This window comes from Lathyrus oleraceus, chromosome 4 (assembly GCF_024323335.1).
Source record: "Lathyrus oleraceus cultivar Zhongwan6 chromosome 4, CAAS_Psat_ZW6_1.0, whole genome shotgun sequence".
NCBI lineage: Eukaryota > Viridiplantae > Streptophyta > Magnoliopsida > Fabales > Fabaceae > Lathyrus > Lathyrus oleraceus.
In genome coordinates this window covers 318,734,264-318,754,412 of record NC_066582.1, presented here as the reverse complement: position 1 = coordinate 318,754,412, position 20,149 = coordinate 318,734,264, and the positions used below count along the sequence as shown (strand labels likewise).

Below are 20,149 nucleotides of genomic sequence, written 5' to 3'. Positions count from 1 at the left end.
GACCAATGTCATTGAGGATCATGGTCAAACAATCAAAAACAGAAGTGAGATGAAGATTGGAAGTCAAGAAATGAATAAAAATATTTTTGGCATTTTTAATATTTCAAATAAACTTGAATTAAAATAATAAAGAAAGGTCAAACTTCAAAATCACTTCAAATCAACCTTGAAAGGTCCAAGTGATTTATCCTAAGTTCAACAAGGTCAAACAAAGTTTGACAAAAAATTTCAGCATTTTTAAAAGTCAGAAACTATTTTTTATCAATTAAAAATGAATAAAAATATCCTAATTGAACTAAAATCTCAAATAAATCTCAAATCAATTAGAAAATTGATGAGAATATTTTTCATAGATCCATCATCATTCAAACAGGCTAGGAAAATATTTTTGCATTTTTTGAATATTGAAAACTATTTAAAATGAATTAAAAATAACCAAAAAAGAGAAAATTCACAAAAAATATCAAATGATGAAATAAAAAATATTAAAAATCATTTTTAGAAACTAGAATTTAAATGGAAAAGAATGCAATTGGTCCCATATTTTTTGGAATTAAATTGAAAGAGTTATGAATTTTTGAAATAAAAGGGAATTAAAGAAAATAAAATCAGAAAATGAAAAATAGCAAAAATCAGGAGGCGTTGGATTGTATCTCATTAAATGACGTGGAGGATCCAATGGCATTGGCAAGTGCGCGCACCATGACCCTCGGTCAATGAGAAACACCACGAATTAAAAAAAGCCATAAAGATGGAAGGTGGAGATCAGATCTGGAAATCAGATCCAAGGGCCCATATTCAACCTGGAAAACGGACGGTGGTGTACACCACCGTCTTCTCCGGCGAGCATGGAGATTCCGGCCAAAGTTGCAGGTCATCAAATCTTAATGAAAACGAGTGATCCTCATATCATTGGAAAGCTGGGGTGATGTACATCACCCCTGTACCATTAGTTTCTCTTCAAGATCTCCATAGAAAAAGAAATCAGAAGAAGAAAAATATGGTGTTCATGCTGAACTTCATGTTTTTACAAAATTGAAAGCACAAATCAAATGCCTCTAATGAGAGGACTTCAGCCAAGCCAAGGAACTCAAGAAATAAGCAAGGAACAATGAGTTTCGAAGAGAAAAAGTTCTGATATCCACCTTTGAAATGCAGGTCTGGAGAGCACGATTCTTCTCAACTAAAGCTTGCAGTAGGATCTAATGATGAAGAAGAAGCAAGGTTAAGGAATTGTAGGTCTGAAAATCAACCAAGGTAGTTGAAATTCAGATCTGAATTTTTTAGAAGAAAGTAGAAATTCCTTTAGTGATGGCTAGGTTTTGATTTCTGCAGCATTTCAGGTTGATCCAGGGTTGGCAATTGAATGAAATGGTGCTTCTATTTATAGATGGAGAGGCAAGGCAAGGGTGAATTTCGTGTGCATGAAAATTGAAGGCCTCCATTCATGGGCCTGTACAGGCGCATGGAGGGCCCAAAATCCAATGCAAATGGATACTGAAATGATTTGGAGAAGGTTTGGACGTGTGGTTTGCACTCCAATTGCTTGCATATGAAGTTTCACCATGAAATGCATAATTGGTCATAAAACTTCATCTCTTCGAAAATGCCAATTAGAAAATCCAAACATGAGCATATGAGTAATGGTTGGAAAGGTCTTGATGCAAGTAACAAATGCTATGTTGGACCAAAACTCATTTGGAGTGTGGAAATTTATGAAAACAGGTCATGAAGTTCATAGTGAAAAACATGCCTTTGAGAATTTTGCTAAATTGGACCAACTTCAAGCCCTTATGTTTTGATGATGCAAGCTCCAAATGGAAACACTTCCAACATCTAAGTTGTAGGTATTTTCAAGACAATCAAAATGGACTCAAATTTTGCATCATTTGGATTTTTGATGAAGGATTTATGGGCACTTGAAGTTGGACTTTTTTGCCTTTCAATGCATTTGGTCCAAAGTGACCTATAATGTTTTGCATTATCACATGTATTTCCTTTGAGATTTTGAACTTTTGTTCAACATAACATTTTAAGCATACATCTTAGTATTTCCAATGCATTTGATCCCACCTCAAAATCATAAAAAATGAATAAGCTATGTTCTTGGGAAGTTGACCCGAAATTAGGGTTTCAGTCAAAATGACCTATAATGTCTTGGAAAGGGAGATGACCTTACAAGCTTCAAATAAATTTTTGATGAACATGAAAGTTGTTCATATTGTTCTTAAGAACACTTTTTCTTTTGGGATCATCTCCATTTGACCAACACATAAAAAATTAGGTCTCAGTGTATTTCAAAATAGTCAGATGAATTGACTGATCAACTTTTCAAGTCCACAACTCATATCTTGATGAATTGATGGTTGAGGATACTCAAATAAGTTCAAATATGCATGAAATGATGAATTAGAGAACTTCCCTTGATTGTATTTGATCACACTAAAATTTACGTATTTTCGACTCCGATTTCGCATGCATTCTAGTTTTTTTATTGTCATTTTGTTGTGTTATTACTGTGTTTTCCTTTGTTTTCAGGTTTTTACTTTAATCGGAGCCCCGATCGAGAAAAGGAGTGAAAAAGGGCTAAAAACCCTAAAATTCAGCATTTTGTGCTTATGGCCTACCCCATGGCGGGCGCCACAAACCAAGCCATGACGTGTCCAAGTCCAACTTCCTCAACTCCCACATTTCCCCACTTTGTCCACTAAGGCGCCCCACTTTGTGCTTGTGGCGGGCGCCACAAGAAGGAAACGGTTTCCTCTATTTTCAAGTTGAAGGGCATCCAAGTCAATTCAACCTTTTTTATTTGCTTATAAATAAAAATGCGAATTCAGTTTTATAATCATCCAAACTTAGAACAGAGGCAAACTCAGAAGCAAATTTGTTTCACTTAGGCATATATTCAGTTTTATAGAGTGGTAATCGCTTCGCATTGGAGTGTTACCACAATCGTGTCATCAAGTCTGTGATAGAGTCTGTAATCGAGTTTGGAGCACTTTGGGAGGAAGTTAATCCTGCCGCTATTTTCTTTTCCGCATTGCAATTTACTCATCCCTCCGATTGGAGCAGGTTTTTGTTACTCGCTTTTACTTTATTTATTTCCCGCACTCGCTTTTACTTTATTTATTTCCCACACTCGCTTTTACTTTATTTATTTCTCGCACTCGCTTTAAATTGTTTACTTTCCGCACTCGCTTTTATTTTATTTATTTCCCGCACTCGCTTTTACTTTATTTATTTCCCGCACTCGCTTTTATTTTATTTATTTCTCGCACTCGCTTTAAATTATTTACTTTCCGCACTCGCACTACTTTTATTTACTTTCCGCACTCGCACTACTTTTATTTATTTTAATGCACTTTTACTTTATCATGTCTAGCTAAATTTATAAGGCTAGAATGTAAGGATCGTAATTGAACCGATAATCCGTACAATTGTTCGTAGAAACACTTAAGGGCTATTTTAACTTTCAAATTAAGTTTTCCCGCACTTCAATTCCGTTGGGTAAGATCGAAAGCCGTCCAACGTCTTTTTAAACTTAATTGTTTTTAACTATTTCAAAAGCAGCGAAAGCGCTTTGTTTAGTTCATTAGGAGTTTTTAACATTAAGAAGAAAAGAGATTTTAAAACTATTTTCGGACGCGTTTATAAGTTTAGAGTCTGGTTCGTAAGAACCTCTTTCGGTTAAGAAATCCAGGTTATAATACTTTTCAACTTAGTCAAGATACTATATTTCTTAAAAATAGGTTTACTATTCTAACGCAATGCGCGCCTTTTTATAAGTGACAATAAGAGGGTTTGATTAGGGAGTACAACTCGGTTCTGAATACGCGAAAGCGACAGTTCCTGTTAAATTAGTTCTTTTCAAAGTAGGAAACACTGCCCATAAGTAGTTCTATTAGCAAGTACTTGGATTATCAATTAATTATGTGAATTACATTCGACCCTGTCTTTATTAATTATATTCTATTTTCAGTACTTTACTTTTCATTGCACACTACAAAACCACCTATTTCGATTGCCTTTGATAAACACCATAACGACAGATAACGATATATTGACACTTGGTCTCTGTGGATACGATAATCTTTTATATTACTCTGACGCGTTCGTATACTTGCGAACACCGCATCAAGTTATTGACCGCATCAAGTTTTTGGCACCGTTGCCGGGGATCAATTTCGTCAAATTTCATTTTCATGTTGTTATATCGTTTAGACTTAGGTTATTTCCCTCCGGTCGATGCGAAGAACTCGCAGCACCGGAAGTTAAAGCTTAGTATACCCTCTGGCGGAACCTGAACGTTACGCTCGCGCACGTTTATTCTTTCATAGAATTAAGAGAGCTATGGCCGAAGATCAAAACCAAAGACCTCTTAAGGACTTCGCTCAACCATCTAATGAAGAACCTAGTTCTAGTATAGTAAACCCAATCATACCAGCCAATAATTTTGAACTTAAACCATCCCTGTTGCAACTAGTGCAACAGAGACAATTCGCAGGTCTCGCTACTGAGAACCCAAACCAACATTTAAAAATATTTTCTCAATTAACAGATACTTTTAAAACCAATGGAGCTTCTCCTGAGGCAATACGTTTAAGATTATTTCCCTTTTCCCTCAGAGATAAAGCCCTATCATGGTTAGATTCCCTTCCACCCAATTCCATTACGACTTGGGATAACCTTATAAGAGTTTTTCTTGCTAGATATTTTCCCCCGAGTAAGACCGCCGTTCTTCGAAACCATATAACTAGATTTACCCAAAACCATGGAGAATCGCTGTTCGAAGCTTGGGAGAGATATAAAGTGTTGTTACGAGCATGCCCACATCATGGTTTAGAAAATTGGTTAATCATTCAAACCTTCTATAATGGACTTCATTATAACACAAAGATGACCATCGAAGCTGCCGCAGGCGGTGCTCTGATGAACAAACCTTACCCTGAAGCTAGTGCCCTCACCGAGGATATGGCTCAAAACCATCAATCATGGGGAGTCGAACGAGCGACAGTGGAGAAGAAGGAAGCCCAAGGAGGAGTGCATGAACTAAGCTCTATAGACATGATGCAGGCTAAAATGGACGCATTAGCTGAAGGAGAATTGCGGTCCAAAACGCAGCGGAAATTAAAAAATTTCTCCTTTAGAGATCCTTACGAATGGTCATGATCAGTGATAGAATATTTACCTCTTGTGACGACTGAAACCTTTGGTGCAGATCTCTTGTGACAATCAAAACCTTTGATGCAAATCCACGAAGCGATCACGAACGTTGAACGATGACAACGTCTCTACTCAGTCCACACGAACCGGTTCCTTCAATCTCAGTGCTAGCTGGTACGAACGAAGGCTTTGAGTGAGAGAGAGAGAGAGAGTGTGAAAACGAAAAATAAAATGCAACCGCTCTGAATGCTTCTGCACAAGGGTTCTATTTATAGAACCACTTGTGTGGGCTTCAAGCTAAAAGCCCACTTAAGTGTATTTTGGCCCATATCTTATAATATGCCCAAAATCACTTAAGCCCATGGTACCTTACCATATTTCGCATTCTACTCAAGTACACCATACCTTACGATGTTCTATAATTCACTTAAGGGCACCGTACCTTACGGTATTCCTTAGTTACTCTATCTCTCATCAATCCGTCCTTTGTGTGTGACCCTGTAGGTTTTCGCGGCGTTGGCAATTATGTTAAATCACGTATTTAACACAATAAACAGTGAGTGGTATCTAGCAACACATCACTGCTACCCAAGACACGAAAATGTCATGTGATCTGACAAAACCTTCTGTGATAACACTTATGTGTATAATTACCCTTTTGCCCTTATGTCTATATTGAACACAAGGTATAGACCGTGTCATCCTTGTCTAGTTCAATATTGGGCCCATAGACATTTATCCTGTTACGCAGGATGGGCAAATTCCATCTAGGACACTCATGTCCCTCAGCATGCTTCGTGGGGGTACCCATCAACTGTCTTTATGGTTATCCAGTTACGGACAATGTTGGATCAGCAATAAAGCACTCGACTCCACATCTAGGATCCATAGTGGTTTCAGGTCGAAGAGTGGTATACACTATTATCACTATGAGAATAACTTATGACACTTTTCATAACTTTCTATATAGTATTCTCATAGCGGGTCAATCCGGTATAAATATTACTCATAATATTCATACCTATGTTTAAGACTTGATAACTCTTTATCCATGATCCATGAGATGTGATCATCAGTCTACAAACATAATAGTCTTAATGCTTTAATGTTATCCCACTTCACACTAAAGCTCGACTACGGATACTTTAAGAATAGTGTCCTTATGTTTAATGTGATCTCATGATTAAGTCATACTTGATACATTAAACAGACTAACTATTCCAGGGACTTTATTAAACAAACGTAATAAAGAAAAAGCCTTTTATTATTAATAAATAATTCGATACAAGTACCAAAAGTATTGGCCTCTAGGGCTTACACCAACATTAGCCCGTAAGGTCGAGCATATGTGCATAAACCCGAATACTGTAGCCGCAGTTTCGTCAGATTGTGAGATATGTGGAACCCAAGGACACCAATCCGCAGAATGCAGTCTATTAAACGAAACCCACTCCGAGCAAGTGAACTACACCCAAGGGAACCCATATTCGAATACCTATAATCCTGGATGGAGGAATCACCCTAACTTCTCCTATAAAAACAATAACCCTATTCAAAATAATGCACCTCCGAGACCTAGTTATCAAGGCTCAAGATCAAATCAACCTATGCAACCTGTACCACCAAAGCCGAGCCTTGAGAAAATTATGGAAACTTTTATCACCGCTCAAACCCAACAAAACAAGGAGTTCATGAACCAAAACATTCATGTTAACGAATTGATTACTCAGTTAGGAACCAAGGTTGACCAAATAGTTACTCATACCAAGATGCTTGGAACCCAGATCTCTCAGGTAGCTTTAAACCAAGCCCCTCAGACTACACCTGGAGGACAATTCCCTAGACAACCTCAACAAAATCCGAGACGACAAGCCAATGCCATTACCCTACGAAGTGGGAACGCTTATGATGAGCCACCAAACCCTAGATTAAGTGAACCCGAAACTTCTAAGGAATGTACCAAGCCCCCGAACAAAGTAAAGGAACCAGAGGAATCTGAAAACCAGGAAGGTCGAGAGAAAGGAGAAGAACCTAAAGATAAAATTTACGTACCGCCCCCGCCATATAAACCACCTATACCATATCCGCAAAGACTCAAACAAACCCAGATCAATAAACAGTATCAAAAATTTATTAAAGTTATAGAAAAACTTCATGTAGAAATCCCTTTCACAGAAGCCATCACCCAAATACCTTCTTATGCAAAGTTTCTGAAAGACATCCTTACCAACAAACGTAGACTTGACGATCCGAAGCCTTTGGAATGTAATGCTATTTCCGAGGACAAATTAGCAAAGAAAGATAAAGATCCTGGAAATTTCTCCATTCCTTGCCTTTTGGGTAATCATGTCATCGAAAAAGCTTTTCTAGACTTAGGAGCTAGTGTGAGCTTAATGCCTCTAGCAGTTTGTGAGAGGTTAAACTTAGGAGAATTACAGCCCACTAAGATGTCACTTCAGTTAGCCGATAGATCTGTCAAATATCCGATAGGCATTTTAGAAGATGTTCCTGTTAGGATAGGTCAACTATTTATCCCTACTGATTTTGTCGTCATGGACATCAAAAAGGACAATGATATACCAACTCTTCTAGGTAGACCGTTCTTATCGACTGCAGGAGCCATAATAGATGTCAAGAAAGGAAAGTTGACATTTGAGGTAGGTGACGAGAAAATAGAATTTATACTTTCGAAATTTCTTATGGCACCTGTGATGGGAGACTCATGTTATGCCTTAGATATCATTGATGAATGTATTAGAGAATTATAACAAAAAGAAATTATTAAGTTACCATCAACCCCCATAAAGGAAGATGATGACTTTAAAGAACCTTACATCGATGATAACCTTTACGAATGTTTATCCCTTACTCCAGATCTTATGCCATGCCCTAAGAAACCAACCTTAGAACTTAAGGAACTGCCTAAGAACCTGAGATATGAGTTCCTCGATGAAAAGATGAACCATCCAGTTATAGTTAGTGCTACCTTGAGCCCAGAGGAGACGAACCAACTTTTAGACATTTTACGAAGATATCCCTCAGCCTTAGGATATAATATCTCTGACCTGAAAGGTATAAGCCCATCCGTATGCATGCATCGGATTTCGCTCGAAGAAGATTCAAAACCCTCTAGGGAACATCAGAGAAGAATAAACCCTATAATGAGTGATGTTGTTAAGAAGGAAGTTCTTAAGTTACTTGAGGCAGGTATAATCTACCAGATCTCGGATAGTAAGTGGGTGAGCCCTGTGCATGTAGTACCTAAAAAGGGAGGCATCAGAGTCGTGCAAAACGATAAAGGCGAACATGTAGCAAAATCTTTAGAAGGAGGATGGCGGATGTGTATAGATTATAGAAAATTAAATAAAGCAACTAGGAAAGACCATTTCCCTTTACCGTTTATAGACCAGATGTTGGAGCGTCTAGCCAGACACTCTTACTTCTGTTATCTAGATGGATACTCTGGATTCTTCCAAATACCTATTCACCCAGAAGATCAAGAAAAAACTAGCTTTACATGCCCCTATGGAACTTTTGCCTACAGACGAATGCCTTTCGGCCTCTGTAATACCCCAGCTACTTTCCAACGCTGCATGATGTCAATATTCGCAGATTACCTAGATGGTATCATGGAAGTGTTTATGGATGATTTCTCGGTTTGCGGATTCGATTTCCACAATTGCCTTACTAACCTTGAGAAAATCCTGGAGAGATGCGTGGAGGTGAACCTTGTGCTAAATTGGGAAAAATGTCATTTCATGGTAACCGAAGGAATAGTTCTAGGACATATAGTTTCCGAAAAAGGTATAGAGGTAGATAAAGCTAAAATAGAAGTTATAGAAAACCTAAAACCACCAAAAACCATCCGAGAAGTCCGAAGCTTTCTTGGACACGCTGGATTCTACCGACGTTTTATTAAGGACTTCTCCAAAATAACTAAACCGTTAACCGGACTTTTAATGAAAGATGCTGAATTCATTTTCGACGAAAAATGTAATGACGCATTTAATCTTTTAAAGCAAGCATTAATCTCAGCGCCCATTATGAAATCGCCCGATTGGTCGGAACCTTTTGAAATAATGTGCGATGCTAGTGATTATGTAGTTGGAGCCGTTCTAGAACAAAGGAAAGATAAAAAATTGCATGCCATTTATTATGCCAGTAGAACCCTAGATGCTGCCCAGCTTAATTATGCAACAACTGAAAAAGAATTACTCGCTATAGTTTTCGCTATAGACAAATTTAGATCTTATCTAGTAGGAGCAAAAATTATTATTTACACCGATCATGCTGCCATTCGTTACCTATTAAGTAAAAAAGATGCCAAGCCCAGGTTACTCCGATGGATTCTATTACTACAAGAGTTTGATTTAGATATAAGAGATAAAAAAGGCACTGAAAATGTAGTGGCTGATCACCTTTCTAGGCTAGAACATCTAAAACCTGAACTAGTTAGTACCCATAAATGATGATTTCGCCTATGATAGACTGATAGCTAAAGTAGAAACCATTGAAGACAATAACCTAGATCCTTATGAACATTCCCAAAATTCCTTAGCAATAAGTAACGTACCCTGGTATGCAGATTTCGTTAATTACCTAGCTGCTGATATAGCACCCCCTGATCTTGACTACCACCGCAAGAAGAAATTCTTCCACGATGTGAGAAACTTCTATTGGGACGAACCGCTCCTTTTCAAAAGGGGTAAAGATGGCATCTTTCGCCGTTGCGTTCCAGAAGAAGAGATAAATAGTATTATCGAGCATTGTCACTCTGCACCTTATGGTGGGCATGCGAGCACCTCTAAGACATACACCAAGATTCTTCAAGCTGGCCTATTCTGGTCTACCATGTGGCGTGATGTCTATGCTTACATTGTCAAATGTGATAGATGCCAACGCACTGGAAACATTTCAAGACGTGATGAAATGCCCTTAAGAAACATTCAGGAAGTAGAACTCTTCGACGTATGGGGTATAGATTTCATGGGACCTTTTCCACCATCCTTAGGAAACAGGTATATCTTAGTAGCTGTAGACTATGTGTCTAAGTGGATTGAAGTTATAGCTGCACCCACAAACGACACTAGGGTAGTAATCAAATTATTCAAAAACTATATATTCCCTAGATTTGGAACACCACGTTTAGTCATAAGCGATGGAGGATCACACTTTATATCAAGAATATTTGACAAACTTTTAAGAAAATATGGAGTTAGGCATAGAGTAGCAACACCATACCATCCACAAACTAGTGGCCAAGTAGAAGTATCTAATAGGGAGATAAAACAGATCCTAGAGAAAACTGTTTCTATTTCTAGGAGAGACTGGTCTCAGAAGCTTCAAGAAACATTACAGGCCTATAGAACCGCTTTCAAAACCCCTATAGGAACTACTCCTTATCAACTAGTTTATGGAAAATCATGTCACTTACCATTCGAGTTAGAGCATAAGGCCTATTGGGCCATTAAAACTTTGAATTTAGACTACTTAGCTGCTGGAGAAAAGCGTACCCTAGACATTCATAAATTAGAAGAGCTTAGGCAATCTGCCTACGAAAATGCAAAAATATATAAAGAGAGGACAAAAGCCTATCACGACAAAATAATAGTAAAGAAAAACTTCAATATAGGCGATTCTGTTCTCCTTTTCAACACTAGGTTACGACTCTTCCCTGGAAAGCTACATTCAAGATGGACTGGTCCTTTCGAAGTATCCAAGATTCTGAGATCCGGAGCCGTAGAAATCAAGAACGATACCTGTATCCCATTCATTGTAAATGGACAAAGACTGAAGCTCTACGAAGGAGGAGACATTCCAACATACTACTCAAGCCACACCCTGATTGATCCACCGATTCATACTACTACAGGTGTATAAATTCTGATCGTCAAGCTAATGACGTTAAACAAGCGCTGCGTGGGTAGCAACCCATGTTTTTTCTTTTCATTTTACTTTTTTCGCATTTATTTACATTTATTTTTATTTTTATTTTATTTTATCATATTTTGCATAGAGACTAAAAGTTTGAATTGTTTGTATTTTCAGGATCACTTTCCTAACTTTTACAGGATGCAGGGTTTTGATGACATGCATGTTGCCTATAGAGACAATGCTCAGAGGGAGCGCTACATTGCTTTATACCAGCACCCTATGGCACCCACACGTTACCCTGATCAGCATTGTATGGAGGCACTGGGTATCGAGCCTAGTATCCGATTCCTTAGCCACCAGCTCCATTGGGACGAATTTGCTGATGACTTGAGTAACACATATAGGAACCTGACTTTGGAGTTCTTGAGTTCATTCGACTATGACCCATATTCTGGACCAGATGGGAATGCCGCTTTCAGACTTTTTGGAGTTGAGTACTCCTTCTGTAACACCCCAATTAAAATAAGCTAATTATTTAATTTAAATTAATATTTTATTTATTAATTTAATTGAATAATTGGAAGTTTGGATTAATATTATTATTTTGGAATAATAATTATTGGGATTATTATTATTGGATTATTATTTTATAATTGGAATAAAAGTGGAAAATCAGTAAAAAGGTCCCATTTGGTAAAAAGGTTATTGTTTTCACGTGAAAAGGAAAAAGAGACAGAACGTGGAAAAGGGCAAAAAGAGAACCAGAGAACGAAGGTTGAAGGAAGGAGAAGCTTGGAGCTCAGAGGCTGCCGGATTAACTCAGGTAAGGGGGGTTTATCGTTGATTGACGGGTATTATATGATAATATGTCATGGGTAGTGATAGACCTTTAATTTACCTTTGAATTGGATGATTATGATGAATTTGTGGAATTACTTGATGAACGAAATTGGGTGATAATCGAAAGAAATTCGTAGGAATTGTATGTGATAATGTCAGGAGTTGTGAAATCGAATAGGGAATGATTCGGGTTAGATGATATGAGTGATTTCTGTGTAAATTTGGACTGTGGAAGGTGAGATCGAATAGAACTCGTAGCAGGAAAAACCATAACAGATCTGGAAATCTGGTTTCTGGTCATACGCGTATGGCACTAGGCAATACGCGTATGGGATGGCTGGTACGCGTATGGCGCTAGGCAATACGCGTATGGATGAGGAAGATGAAATTTTGAACGTAAAATGGTCTCTGGTGGTACGCGTATGGGGAAGTGATACGCGTAGCATACGCGTATGGAATTGGGCAATATGCGTATGGCTTGGTCAGGATTTAGGCAATACGCGTATGAGCATAGGCAATACGCGTATGGGCAGGATTGTGATTTCCTGTGCTGTTGTAGTGCAGTTTTTGACTGTTTAGGCTGAGTAGTGAGACTTAGCTGAGGTATGATGTAATAGGGATCAATTCCCGTTGTTTTGAGTAGTATAGTTATTAGTAGAGTGTGCTAATACTGTATTTGATTTATAGCATGTTGTGATATGCTTTTGTGATAAATGTATTGACAATGTGTGTTGGTTGGTATGCATTATACTGTAAATGTATCAGTTATGTATGCATCTGTGAATAGACTGTCATATGTTTATTCTTGAGTTGTTGTTGTTGTTGCATTGCTAGGTGATTAGCATGCATAGTCTAGCCTTTGGGGGCTGTAGCTAATTCCCATTGTGAGGAATTAGTGAGTTGTGGATTGTTGTTGATGCTTGCATACTAAATGAGTAGCGTGCATAGTCTAGCCTTTGGGGCTGTAGCTAATTCCCATGGTGAGGAATTAGTGAGTGAGTCATTAGATCTCAATGAGTGGGACTAGTGAGCTCAGTAGCCGTATCCAGAGGGATCGGTGAGCTTGGACTATATGTTCAAGAAGAGTCGGTACCGCATTTCATGGAGTCTCATTGCATAATGAATGCATGGCATAGCCTGTGGGGCTGTAGCTAATTCCCATTGTGAGGAATTAGTGAGTAAATCGTTGTGTTGTGTTGTTGGTGTTGAGCATGTTTTGATATATACATATGCTATTTGTTATTGTTGAGTATGAGGTTGCGTTGATACTGCCGTTATGGAGTGGGTAGTCTGGTTAGGGTGATTTGAGGCGTTATTTACTTAACATTACATGTTGTTGTATAATGCTTGTTATATTGATTGAGAAACTCACCCTTACACTATTTTTCAGGTAACCAGCTATGAGTGAATAGAAGTAAATGCTTGGAGTCTAGAGTAGTCTCCTAAGGGGTCATGCTCTGATAGATGTAACATCGGGATGGGATGTTTGAATATGTTTGATATTGTTGTTGATCAACTTTACATGTAAAGTGGTACATGATTTAAATGTTGATTTTTAGTATCCGCTGCGAATTATGCAAAGAACCTTATTTGGATTAAATAAATGAGCATGACAGGTTATTTTGATGAATGTTGTGAAATAATTGTGTGACACCCTTCGGGGCATAATTACTCTGATTTATGTGTTGTTATTTTAATTGAAATAATTTGGGGTATTTAGAAGGGTGTTACATTAGTGGTATCAGAGCATAGTTGGTCGTGTCGAGTCGTAATTATTCTGTTTCCCCTGTACGGGATAGGTGTTGTGTAACCCTATCAGTACTTATTGTTTTGGTTTGTTGGGTTTTCAGAATAGAGATGGCTGGAAGAGGTAGAGATGATGCTGCAATTGCTGAGGCTCTGGGTATGCTAGCTGGAGTGCTTGGAGGAAATCAGAATGTTATGGGAATGGGAGCTGCTCGTCAACTGAGTGAGTTCCAGAAGAACAATCCTCCAATGTTCAAAGGAGCATACGATCCAGATGGTGCTCAGAAGTGGTTGAAGGAGATTGAGAGAATCTTCAGAGTAACTGAGTGTGCTGATAACCAGAAGGTCAGGTTCGGTACACATATGCTGTCAGAGGAAGCTGATGATTGGTGGGTTGCTACCCGCACTGAGTTGGAATCTGCTGGGAATACTGAGATTACTTGGGCTGTGTTCAGGGAGAGATTTCTGAGGAAGTATTTTCCAGAGGATGTCAGAGGGAAGAAAGAAATAGAATTCTTGGAATTGAAACAGGGTAACAGGACTGTTACTGAGTATGCTGCGAAGTTCACAGAGCTGTCAAAGTACTATACTCCCTATAATGAGGCTGCTGGAGAATTTTCGAAGTGTGTGAAGTTTGAGAACGGGTTGCGTCCCGAGATCAAGCAGGCGATTGGATATCAGAGGATTAGAGTGTTTTCTGATTTGGTTGACTGTTGCAGAATTTTTGAACAGGATTCCAAGGCTAGAGCAGAGAGCTATCAGCAGAGGGTTGATAGGAAGGGTAAGAATCAGATGGATCGTGGAAAACCGTATGCAGCTGGCAAAGGTTTTCAGAAGCAGAGTGGGATGAAGAGGCCTAGTGGGGGAGACTCTAGTGCTCCTGTTAAGTGTTATAGATGTGGTCGGGCTGGACATCGTGTTCACGAGTGTACCAGTGCTGAGATGAAGTGTTTCAAGTGTGGGAAAGGTGGTCACTTGGCTGCAGAGTGCCGATTGAAGACTGTAACTTGTTTCAACTGTGGAGAGTTGGGTCATATCAGTCCCCAGTGTCCTAAGCCGAAGAAGGAGAATCAGTCGGGAGGCAAGGTTTTTGCTCTATCAGGTTCTGAGACTTCTGCAGATGATCGTTTGATCAGAGGTACGTGTTATATTAATGGCTTTCCTCTTATAGCTATTATTGACACCGGTGCTACTCATTCTTTTATATCTGTGGATTGTGCTGTGAAGCTTAAGTTAGAGATATCTGAGATGCGTGGAAGTATGGTGATTGATACTCCTGCAAAGGGTTCAGTGACTACTACTTCGGTTTGTTTGAGTTGTCCTTTGAATATTTTTGGTAGAGATTTTGGGATAGACCTTGTGTGTCTTCCATTAGTGCAGATTGACGTTATCTTGGGAATGAACTGGTTGGTGTTTAACCGAGTCTATATCAACTGTTTTGCTAAGACTGTGATATTTCCTGAGATTGAGGAAGGGCAGAGTCTGTTTCTATCAGCCAGGCAGGTGAATGAGGAAGTGGCAGATGGGGCAGAGTTGTTTATGCTGTTGGCAACTTTAGAGGCTAAAGATAAACTGGTGATTGGTGATCTAGCGGTGGTGTGTGATTTTCCTGATGTGTTTCCGGAAGAAGTGAATGAATTACCGCCAGAGCGTGAAGTTGAGTTTTCGATTGATTTGGTACCTGGTACTAGACCGATATCGATGGCTCCGTACCGTATGTCTGCTGTTGAGTTAGCTGAATTGAAAAGTCAGTTGGAAGATTTGTTGGATAAGAAGTTTATTCGTCCAAGTGTGTCACCGTGGGGTGCACCAGTGTTGTTGGTTAAGAAGAAGGAAGGTACTATGAGGTTGTGTGTGGACTACAGGCAACTGAATAAAGTGACGATCAAGAATCGGTATCCTTTACCGAGGATTGATGATTTGATGGATCAGTTGGTTGGTGCAAGTGTGTTCAGCAAGATAGACTTGAGGTCTGGGTATCATCAGATACGTGTGAAGACTGAAGATATTCAGAAGACTGCTTTCAGAACAAGGTATGGACATTATGAGTATTCTGTGATGCCTTTCGGAGTGACTAATGCGCCTGGAGTATTTATGGAGTATATGAATAGGATTTTTCATCCGTATCTAGATCAGTTTGTTGTGGTGTTTATTGATGACATTTTGGTGTATTCGAAATCTGAGGAAGAACATGCTGAGCATTTGAGAGTGGTGTTGGAAGTTCTACGAGAAAAGAAGTTATTCGCTAAACTCTCAAAATGTGAATTTTGGTTAGAAGAGGTTAGTTTCCTTGGTCATGTGATTTCAAGAGATGGTGTTGCTGTTGATTCTTCTAAGATAGAAGCGGTATCTAAGTGGGAAGCTCCGAAGTCAGTTTCTGAGATAAGGAGTTTTCTTGGACTTGCAGGTTATTATAGGAAGTTCATCGAAGGATTTTCCAAGTTGGCGTTACCGTTGACAATGTTGACTAGAAAGGGGCAAGCGTTTGTTTGGGATTCAAAATGTGAAGAAGGTTTCCAAGAGTTAAAGAGAAGGTTAACTACTGCTCCTATTCTGATATTACCGAGTTCGTCGGAATTATTTGAAGTTTACTGTGATGCTTCATTGTTGGGTTTAGGTGGTGTGTTGATGCAGAATAAGCAGGTTATAGCTTATGCTTCGAGACAACTAAGGGTTCATGAGAGGAACTATCCGACACATGATTTAGAGTTGGCAGCTGTGGTATTTGTTCTGAAGTTGTGGAGACATTATTTGTATGGGTCAAGATTTGAAGTTTTCAGTGACCATAAGAGTTTGAAGTATTTGTTTGATCAGAAAGAGCTGAATATGAGACAGAGGAGATGGTTAGAATTTTTGAAGGATTATGATTTTGGTTTGAATTACCATCCGGGTAAAGCAAATGTGGTGGCTGATGCATTGAGTCGAAAATCATTGCATATGTCTATGTTGATGGTTAAGGAATTGGATTTAATTGAACAGTTTAGAGACTTGAGTTTGGTGTGTGAGAGTACTCACAATAGTGTTAAACTGGGAATGTTGAGATTAACAAGTGGTATTCTGGATGAGATCAGAGAGGGTCAAAAATCCGATATGCTTTTGGTGGATAAGATGACTGTAGTGAATCAAGGTCAAGGTGGTGAATTCAGAGTTGATGAGAATGGTGTTTTGAGATTTGGTGATCGGGTGTGTATTCCGGATGTTACTGAGCTTAAGAAGAGTATTCTTGAAGAAGGACATCGTAGTGGTTTGAGTATTCATCCTGGAGCTACGAAGATGTACCATGATTTGAAAAGATTATTTTGGTGGCCGGGGATGAAAAGAGAAATTGCGAGTTTTGTTTATTCCTGTTTGACTTGTCAGAAGTCAAAGATTGAGCATCAAAAGCCGTCTGGGCTAATGCAACCGTTGGCTATTCCTGAGTGGAAGTGGGACAGTATCAGTATGGATTTTGTTTCTGGTTTGCCGAAGACAAGTAAGAATTTTGAGGCTATTTGGGTGATTGTTGATAGATTGACGAAGTCGGCTCATTTCATTCCGATCAGAATGGATTATCCGTTGGAGAGACTAGCTGAGTTGTATATTGAGAAGATTGTGAGTTTGCATGGTATTCCGTCTAGTATTGTTTCGGACAGAGATCCTAGATTTACATTGAAGTTTTGGGAAGGTTTGCAGAGGGCTTTGGGAACTAAGCTGAGATTGAGTTCTGCATATCATCCGCAGACTGATGGTCAGACTGAGAGGACGATTCAGTCGTTAGAGGATCTTTTGAGAGCTTGTGTTTTGGAAAAAGGAGGTGCTTGGGATTGTTATTTGCCGTTGATTGAGTTTACCTACAACAATAGTTTTCATTCGAGTATTGGTATGGCACCGTTTGAAGCTTTGTATGGTAGGAGATGTCGGACACCTTTATGTTGGTACGAGTCCGGTGAGAGTGCTGTGGTTGGACCGGAGATTGTTCAACAGACTACAGAAAAGATTAAGATGATTCAGGAGAAGATGAGAATTGCTCAGAGTCGTCAGAAGAGTTATCATGATAAGAGGAGGAAGTCACTTGAGTTCCAAGAGGGAGATCATGTGTTTCTTCGTGTTACTCCGATAACTGGTGTTGGTCGAGCTTTGAAGTCGAAGAAGTTGACACCTCGATTTATTGGTCCTTATCAGATTTTGGAGAGGATAGGAGAGGTAGCCTATCGTATCGCTTTACCGCCGTCGCTTGCGAATTTGCATGAGGTTTTTCATGTGTCTCAGTTGAGGAGATACGTTCATGATCCATCGCATGTTGTCCAAATAGATGATGTACAGGTGAGAGATAACCTGACTGTTGAGACATCACCTATGAGGATTGAGGATCGAGAGCTGAAGCAGCTGCGGGGTAAAGAGATTGCCTTGGTGAAGGTAGCTTGGGGAGGACCAGCAGGTGGCAATGTGACTTGGGAACTTGAGAGTCAGATGAAGGAGTCTTATCCGGAGTTGTTCGCTTGAGGTATGTTTTCGAGGACGAAAACTCTTTTAGTGGGGGAGAGTTGTAACACCCCAATTAAAATAAGCTAATTATTTAATTTAAATTAATATTTTATTTATTAATTTAATTGAATAATTGGAAGTTTGGATTAATATTATTATTTTGGAATAATAATTATTGGGATTATTATTATTGGATTATTATTTTATAATTGGAATAAAAGTGGAAAATCAGTAAAAAGGTCCCATTTGGTAAAAAGGTTATTGTTTTCACGTGAAAAGGAAAAAGAGACAGAACGTGGAAAAGGGCAAAAAGAGAACCAGAGAACGAAGGTTGAAGGAAGGAGAAGCTTGGAGCTCAGAGGCTGCCGGATTAACTCAGGTAAGGGGGGTTTATCGTTGATTGACGGGTATTATATGATAATATGTCATGGGTAGTGATAGACCTTTAATTTACCTTTGAATTGGATGATTATGATGAATTTGTGGAATTACTTGATGAACGAAATTGGGTGATAATCGAAAGAAATTCGTAGGAATTGTATGTGATAATGTCAGGAGTTGTGAAATCGAATAGGGAATGATTCGGGTTAGATGATATGAGTGATTTCTGTGTAAATTTGGACTGTGGAAGGTGAGATCGAATAGAACTCGTAGCAGGAAAAACCATAACAGATCTGGAAATCTGGTTTCTGGTCATACGCGTATGGCACTAGGCAATACGCGTATGGGATGGCTGGTACGCGTATGGCGCTAGGCAATACGCGTATGGATGAGGAAGATGAAATTTTGAACGTAAAATGGTCTCTGGTGGTACGCGTATGGGGAAGTGATACGCGTAGCATACGCGTATGGAATTGGGCAATATGCGTATGGCTTGGTCAGGATTTAGGCAATACGCGTATGAGCATAGGCAATACGCGTATGGGCAGGATTGTGATTTCCTGTGCTGTTGTAGTGCAGTTTTTGACTGTTTAGGCTGAGTAGTGAGACTTAGCAGAGGTATGATGTAATAGGGATCAATTCCCGTTGTTTTGAGTAGTATAGTTATTAGTAGAGTGTGCTAATACTGTATTTGATTTATAGCATGTTGTGATATGCTTTTGTGATAAATGTATTGACAATGTGTGTTGGTTGGTATGCATTATACTGTAAATGTATCAGTTATGTATGCATCTGTGAATAGACTGTCATATGTTTATTCTTGAGTTGTTGTTGTTGTTGCATTGCTAGGTGATTAGCATGCATAGTCTAGCCTTTGGGGGCTGTAGCTAATTCCCATTGTGAGGAATTAGTGAGTTGTGGATTGTTGTTGATGCTTGCATACTAAATGAGTAGCGTGCATAGTCTAGCCTTTGGGGCTGTAGCTAATTCCCATGGTGAGGAATTAGTGAGTGAGTCATTAGATCTCAATGAGTGGGACTAGTGAGCTCAGTAGCCGTATCCAGAGGGATCGGTGAGCTTGGACTATATGTTCAAGAAGAGTCGGTACCGCATTTCATGGAGTCTCATTGCATAATGAATGCATGGCATAGCCTGTGGGGCTGTAGCTAATTCCCATTGTGAGGAATTAGTGAGTAAATCGTTGTGTTGTGTTGTTGGTGTTGAGCATGTTTTGATATATACATATGCTATTTGTTATTGTTGAGTATGAGGTTGCGTTGATACTGCCGTTATGGAGTGGGTAGTCTGGTTAGGGTGATTTGAGGCGTTATTTACTTAACATTACATGTTGTTGTATAATGCTTGTTATATTGATTGAGAAACTCACCCTTACACTATTTTTCAGGTAACCAGCTATGAGTGAATAGAAGTAAATGCTTGGAGTCTAGAGTAGTCTCCTAAGGGGTCATGCTCTGATAGATGTAACATCGGGATGGGATGTTTGAATATGTTTGATATTGTTGTTGATCAACTTTACATGTAAAGTGGTACATGATTTAAATGTTGATTTTTAGTATCCGCTGCGAATTATGCAAAGAACCTTATTTGGATTAAATAAATGAGCATGACAGGTTATTTTGATGAATGTTGTGAAATAATTGTGTGACACCCTTCGGGGCAT

General features: G+C 39.0%; 1 non-coding gene across 1 annotated transcript; it reads right to left on the bottom strand.

Moving 5' to 3' along the window:
* Positions 1–4,734: 4,734 nt before the first annotated feature.
* Positions 4,735–4,841, bottom strand: LOC127077984 (small nucleolar RNA R71). Its single transcript, XR_007787740.1, has one exon. It is a non-coding gene; the product is annotated as a small nucleolar RNA R71 (small nucleolar RNA).
* Between the last annotated feature and the right edge of the window lie 15,308 nt (positions 4,842–20,149).